Consider the following 8,444-nt stretch of genomic DNA (forward strand, 5'->3'; position numbering starts at 1 on the left):
GACCATTCAAGATTATAGATCGTGTCGGACCAGTAGCTTACCAACTGGAGCTACCTCAACAACTCACGGCTGTACATAACACTTTCCAAGTCTCAAATTTGAAGAAATGTTTTGCTAAAGAAGACCTCACTATTCCGTTGGACGAAATCCAAATCATTGAAAAACTTCAATTCATTGAAGAACCCGTCGAAATAATGGATGGTGAGGTTAAGAGACTTAAACAAAACAAGATACCGATTGTTAAGGTTCAATGGAATGCTTGTAGAGGACCCGAGTTCACCTGGGAGCGTGAAGATCAGATGAAGAAGAAATACCCGCATTTATTTCCAGAAGATACGTCAACACCTCCAACTGCTTAAAATTTCGGGACGAAATTTATTTAACGGGTAGGTACTGTAGTGACCCGAACTTTTCCATGTTTATATATATATTAAATGAAATTTTTATTTACATGATTAAGTGTTTCCAACATGTTAAGCAATCAAACTTGTTAAGACTTGATTAATTGAAATAGGTTTCATATAGACAATTGACCACCCAAGTTGACCGGTGATTCACGAACGTTAAAACTTGTAAAAACTATACGATGACATATATATGGTTATATATATAGTTAACATGATTTTATTATAAGTATGTATCTCATTAGGTATTTTAACAATGAGTTATATACATAAAAATGAGACTATTAATTTAAGAAACTCGAAAACGATATATATAACGATTATCGTTATAACAACGTCTTACTAGGTACATATGAATCATATTAAGATATTGATACACTTGGTTAATTATGTTAAATGATAAGTAAATATATTATTAAGCGTATTAATAATGAAATACATATGTAAAAATAAGACTACTAACTTAATGGTTCGAAACGAGACATATATGTAACGAATATCGTTGTAACGACATTTAACTGTATATATATCATACTAAGATATATTATATATAATAATATCATGATAATATAACAATTTAACATCTCATTTGTTATAATAAACAATGGGTTAACAACATTCAACAAGATCGTTAACCTAAAGGTTTCAAAACAACATTTACATGTAACGACTAACGATGACTTAACGACTCAGGTAAAATGTATATACATGTAGTGTTTTAATATGTATTCATACACTTTTGAAAGAATTCAATACACTTATCAAAAATACTTCTACTTAACAAAAATGCTTACATTTACATCCTCGTTCAGTTTCATCAACAATTCTACTCGTATGCACCCGTATTCGTAATCGTACAATACACAGCTTTTAGATGTATGTACTATTGGTATATACACTCCAATGATCAGCTCTTAGCAGCCCATGTGAGTCACCTAAAACATGTGGGAACCATCATTTGGCAACTAGCATGAAATATCTCATAAAATTACAAAAATATAAGTAATCATTCATGACTTATTTACATGAAAACAAAATTACATATCCTTTATATCTAATCCATACACCAACGACCCAAAACACCTACAAACACTTTCATTCTTCAATTTTCTTCATCTAATTGATCTCTCTCAAGTTCTATCTTCAAGTTCTAAGTGTTCTTCATAAATTCCAAAAGTTCTAGTTTCATAAAATCAAGAATACTTCCAAGATTGCAAGTTTACTTCCAAGTTTTCTAAATCCATTTCATGTAATCATCCAAGATCAAGAAACCTTTGTTACTTACAGTAGGTTATCATTCTAATACAAGGTAATAATCATATTCAAACTTTAATTCAATTTCTATAACTATAACAATCTTATTTCGAGTGAAAATCTTACTTGAAATTATTTTCGTGTCATGATTCTGCTTCAAGAACTTTCAAGCCATCCAAGGATCCTTTGAAGCTAGATCTATTTTTCTCATTTCTAGTAGGTTTATCCAAGGAACTTGAGGTAGTAATGATGTTCATAATATCATTCGATTCATACATATAAAGCTATCTTATTCGAAGGTTTAAACTTGTAATAACTAGAACATAGTTTAGTTAATTCTAAACTTGTTCGCAAATAAAAGTTAATCCTTCTAACTTGACTTTTAAAATTAACTAAACACATGTTCTATATCTATATGATATGCTAACTTAATGATTTAAAACCTGGAAACATGAAAAACACCGTAAAATCGGATTTACGCCGTCGTAGTAACACCGCGGGCTGTTTAGGGTTAGTTAATTAAAAAGTATGATAAACTTTGATTTAAAAGTTGTTATTCTGGGAAAATGATTTTTATTATGATCATGAAACTATATCTAAAAATTATGGTTAAACTCAAAGTGGAAGTATGTTTTCTAAAATGGTCATCTAGACGTCGTTCTTTCGACTGAAATGACTACCTTTACAAAAATGACTTGTAACTTATTTTTCCGACTATAAACCTATACTTTTTATGTTTAGATTCATAAAATAGAGTTCAATATGAAACCATAGCAATTTGATTCACTCAAAACGGATTTAAAATGAAGAAGTTATGGGTAAAACAAGATTGGATAATTTTTCTCATTTTAGCTACGTGAAAATTGGTAACAAATCTATTCCAACCATAACTTAATCAACTTCTATTGTATATTATGTAATCTTGAGATACCATAGACACGTATACAATATTTTGACCTATCATGTCGACACATCTATATATATTTCGGAACAACCATAGACACTCTATATGTGAATGTTGGAGTTAGCTATACAGGGTTGAGGTTGATTCCAAAATATATATAGTTTGAGTTGTGATCAATACTGAGATACGTATACACTGGGTCGTGGATTGATTCAAGATAATATTTATCGATTTATTTCTGTACATCTAACTGTGGACAACTAGTTGTAGGTTACTAACGAGGACAGCTGACTTAATAAACTTAAAACATCAAAATATATTAAAAGTGTTGCAAATATATTTTGAACATACTTTGATATATATGTATATATTATTATAGGTTCGTGAATCAACCAGTGGTCAAGTCTTACTTCCCGACGAAGTAAAAATCTGTGAAAGTGAGTTATAGTCCCACTTTTAAAATCTAATATTTTTGGGATGAGAATAAATGCAGGTTTTATAAATGATTTACAAAATAGACACAAGTACGTGAAACTACATTCTATGGTTGAATTATCGAAATCGAATATGCCCCTTTTTATTAAGTCTGGTAATCTAAGAATTAGGGAACAGACACCTTAATTGACGCGAATTCTAAAGATAGATCTATTGGGCCTAACAAACCCCATCCAAAGTACCGGATGCTTTAGTACTTCGAAATTTATATCATATCCGAAGGGTGTCCCGGAATGATGGGGATATTCTTATATATGCATCTTGTTAATGTCGGTTACCAGGTGTTCACCATATGAATGATTTTTATCTCTATGTATGGGATGTGTATTGAAATATGAAATCTTGAGGTCTATTGTTACGATTTGATATATATAGGTTAAACCTATAACTCACCAACATTTTTGTTGATGTTTAAAGCATGTTTATTCTCAGGTGAATACTAAGAACTTCCGCTGTTGCATACTAAAATAAGGACAAGATTTGGAGTACATGTTTGTATGATATTGTGTAAAAACTGCATTCCAGAAACTGATTTCGATGTAACATATTTGTATTGTAAACCATTATGTAATGGTCGTATGTAAACAGGATATTTTAGATTATCATTATTTGATAATCTACGTAAAGCTTTTTAAACCTTTATTTATGAAATAAAGGTTATGGTTTGTTTTAAAAATGAATGCAGTCTTTAAAAAAAGTCTCATATAGAGGTCAAAACCTCGCAACGAAATCAATTAATATGGAACGTTTTTAATCAATAAGAACGGGACATTTCATAAAGGACTTAAGAAAAACAAAATACTAATCGTTAAGGTTCGATGGAATGCTCGTAGAGGACCCGAGTTCACCTGGGAGCGTGAAGATCTGATGAAGAATAAATACCCACACTTATTTCCAGATGATGCGTCAACACCTCCAACTGCTTAAAATTTCAGGATAAAATTTATTTAACGGGTAGGTACTGTAGTGACCCGAACTTTTCCATGATTATATATTATATGAGATTAATATTTACATGAATAAATGTTTCGAACATGTTAAGCAATCAAACTTGTTAAGACTTGATTAACTGAAACGGATTTAGTGTTAACGTTTGACCACCCAGTTTGTCCGATGATTCACGAACGTTATAACATGTATATGACAATATATTATATATATGAACATATATATATATATATATATATATATATATATATATATATATATATATATATATATATATATATGTTTAACATGATGAAATGATAATTAAGTATCTCATTATGTATATTAAAAAAGAACTTTATACATAAAACAAGACTACTAACTTAAGAATTTCGAAACAAGGCATATATGTAACGATTATTGTTGTAACGACATTTTAATGTATATATATATATATTATATTAAGATATATTCATACATCATAATATCATGATAAAGTAATAATTTAACATCTCATTAGTTATAATAAACAATGGGTTAACAACATTAAATGAGATTATTAACTTAAAGGTCTCAAAACAACACTTACATGTAACGACTAACGATGATTTAACGACTCAGTTAAAATGTATATACATGTAGTATATTTAGATGTATTTGTACACTTTTGAAAGACTTTAAGACGCATATCAAAGTACTTCTACTTAACAAAAATGCTTACAATTGCATTCTCATTCATTTTCATCAACAATTCTACTCGTATGCACCCGTATTCGTACTCGTACAATACAAGGGTACTATATGTATATACTATTGGTATATATGTGATGATCCAGGAATTTCCGACCAAATTTAAACTTGATCTTTATATAGTTTCGACACGATAAGCAAAGTCTGTTAAGTTGAGTCTCAAATATTTTTAGAACTGTCTACATGAACTCATTTATCCATTGACAACTTCCGACGATTCACGAACAATTGTTTGTAAATAAATATGTATAAATATAAATATATAATAAGTTAGAATAATAAAATTTCAATTTAATGATCAGAATAAGAATGTAAAATAGTATTCAGGATAATAAAATGATTATTAAACTAAAGCTATATATGAAAATATATGATTTCTCTAAATAATTATTATGTATATGGGAATATATATAAAAGGTCTAAATAATATATGTTAGTATATATAGATTAGTAAATATTATATAAAATATAATATTTATATATTAAATGAGATTACAAGTTAAAAATATAGTTATTATACTAAAATTATTATTATTTCATTAACATTATTGATATTAATAATAATATTAATATCAGCATTATTGATATTACTATATATTATAGATATAAAAAGTTGATACATTTAAATTGTTATTACTAATATTATTATTATTAGCATCATTAAGATCATTATTATCATACTTAGTATTATTAGGATTTTAGTCATTATTATTATTATTATCATTATATTCATAATTATCATAAAAATAAATATTATCAGTAATAATATTATTATTAAGTTTAGTTAATATCATTTATTATTATTATAATTATTATTAATATAATTATTATTAGTATTATTAATATATTTAATATTAAGGTTTATTTAAAAAAATTAAATATAGAAAATTACAAAATCTGTTTGATTTCGTTATCTGTCCTGTATAATTTGTCTGTACGATTTAATCAATTTGTTAGATACTGGACAAAATCAGTTTAAGATCCACATCAAGTTTTATTTTTTTTATGTTACTTCTGTTCTTGTTGAAAATGTCGACCACCATCCCACTACAAAACAATTATGATTGATTTTAGCTGCCATACAAAGTATTCAGTCCCATTATATAAGTCTTCAACTGCATTTGGAAATTAAAACAAAGATAATAATAAAAAAACAAACAGCTCGTTCTTCTCTGTATTCAACTTTTTGGTCAAAATTCGATTTCGAATCAATTCTCAAAAAGTGTTAACGCAGTCATGTTAGGAATCTCATACTCAAACTATCATCAAAATTTCAGCTTCCAATTCTTTAAATTGAATCTTAATTTATGAGTCAAAGTTCAATTTGAAAAGTCAACTGATTCGTTCATAACAAAAATTCGTAATTGTTTCAATGTGTTTCGACAAATTGATGAGTTGTGAAGATTAAAGGAATGATATGAAACAACTTTGGTGTTGAAACCTTTGGATAAAACTTTATAAAATTCAAAAACCAATTTTTTTTCATTCACGTCGAACAGCAGATATGCTGTTATTCTTTTTTTTTCGTTCAGTTTGCTATTAAATTTAAGCTCGCATTGAATTATTGTTTTCAAATTCGTAAATAAATCCAAACTTTTAAAAAATATTGTTCTGCTACCCCAACCTCTGGTTTACTATAAAATGAGGAAGAAGAAGAGAGAAACAGGAATAGGAGATATATATTTAATATGGTATCATTTTTAATCAGATAAACAAGTATAGCTGAACGGTTTGAGGGGTTGTGAGTTTAACGGGAGGTCACGGGTTCGAGTCCCTATTGGAGCATTTCTTTTTAACAGCCTTTTCATTTAAGGTAGTTTTTTTTATTATCATTTCATTTCATTTATTATTATTATTATTATTATTATTATTATTATTATTATTATTATTATTGTTATTATTATTATTATTATTATTATTATTATTATTGATATTGTTATTGTTATTATTATTAATAATTGTTGGCATTTTATGCTAATAAATAATAGGATTAGTAGTATTATCATTTTTATATTACAAAATAATATCATTAAGTGGTATTAGTATTATTATTATTAATATTGTTAGGATGATTATAATTATTATTGTTATTATTACACTTATCGTTATTGTTATTATTATTAACATCATTAGATAATAGGATTATTATTATTTATTATTATGTAGAAACATTATTATTTTTAATCAAATAAAGAGTATTATTAAATTCGTTAACATTAGTATAAGTATCATAATTACAATTGGGATTATTATTATTACTATTATTATCATTGATATTATTAGTATTACAAATATTATTATTACAGATATTATAAATATCTTTATAAGTATTAGAAACATTAATTATCATTAATATTGTTATAAGTAAGATTATTATAAATCTTGTCATTTTAGTGTTATTATTATTAATATGATTATGATTAATATTAATATTAGAATCACTTTTGTAACTATTAGTAGTGTTAATCTTATAATTAGATAAAAGTATCATTATTAACAATATCATTATTATTATTAAAATTATCATTTTTTAATAAAGTTATTATTAGTATTATTATTATTCTTAGTAAAACATTAATATCAAAACCATCATTTTTAAACAAATAAATATTTTGAATATAAAACATACTTATTACATATACTACAATTATATTAATAAGCCATATAACTATATATAAAGCATATTAACATTATTTATATAAAAACTTATATACAACAAATTAAGTATTTTTCAAATACAGACATATTAATTAATATAACAATATAAATAATAATCATTTTCAAATATATATACAAACTAAAAATATAATATATAAGGTTATAAGATATGAAATTGTTCAATTACGAGTATATATTTTAACATATATATATATATATATATATATATATATATATATATATATATATATATATATATATATATATATATATATATATATATATATATATATATATATATATATATATATATATATATATAAGGTTATAGTATTATATTTGAGCTGAGAATACATGCGCAATTTTTATAAATATTTTACAAAATAGACACAAGTAATCGAAACTACATTATATGGTTGAATGATCGAAGCTGAATATGCCCTTTTTACTTGGTAACCTAAGAATTAGGGAACATCACTAATTTTGAGAATTAGTGCACGCCTAATTGACACGAATTCTAAAGATAGATCTATGGGCCCGACGAACCTCATCCAAAGTACCGGATGCTTTAGTACTTCGATGTTGTTTTATATCATGTCCGAAGGATTTCCCGGAATGATAGGGGATATTCTTATATGCTTCTTGTTAATGTCGGTTACCAGCTGTTCAATCCATATGAATGATATTTTTGTCTCTATACATGGGACGTATATTTAAGAGTACTGGAAATGAAAATCTTGTGGTCTATTAAAATTATGAAATGATTATTTATGATAAACTAATGAACTCACCAACCTTTTGGTTGACACTTTAAAGCATGTTTATTCTCAGGTATGAAAGAAATATTCCGCTATGCATTTGCTCATTTTAGGGATGTTACTTGGAGTCATTCATGACATATTTCAAAATACGTTGCATTCGAGTCTTTGAGTTCATCAAGATTATTATTAAGTCAATTATAGTTGGATATATTATGAAATGGTATGCATGCCGTCAACTTTTGATGTAATGAAAGTTTATCTTTTAAAAAACGAATGAAATGTTCGTAAAAT

This window comes from Rutidosis leptorrhynchoides, chromosome 1 (assembly GCF_046630445.1).
Source record: "Rutidosis leptorrhynchoides isolate AG116_Rl617_1_P2 chromosome 1, CSIRO_AGI_Rlap_v1, whole genome shotgun sequence".
Lineage (NCBI taxonomy): Eukaryota > Viridiplantae > Streptophyta > Magnoliopsida > Asterales > Asteraceae > Rutidosis > Rutidosis leptorrhynchoides.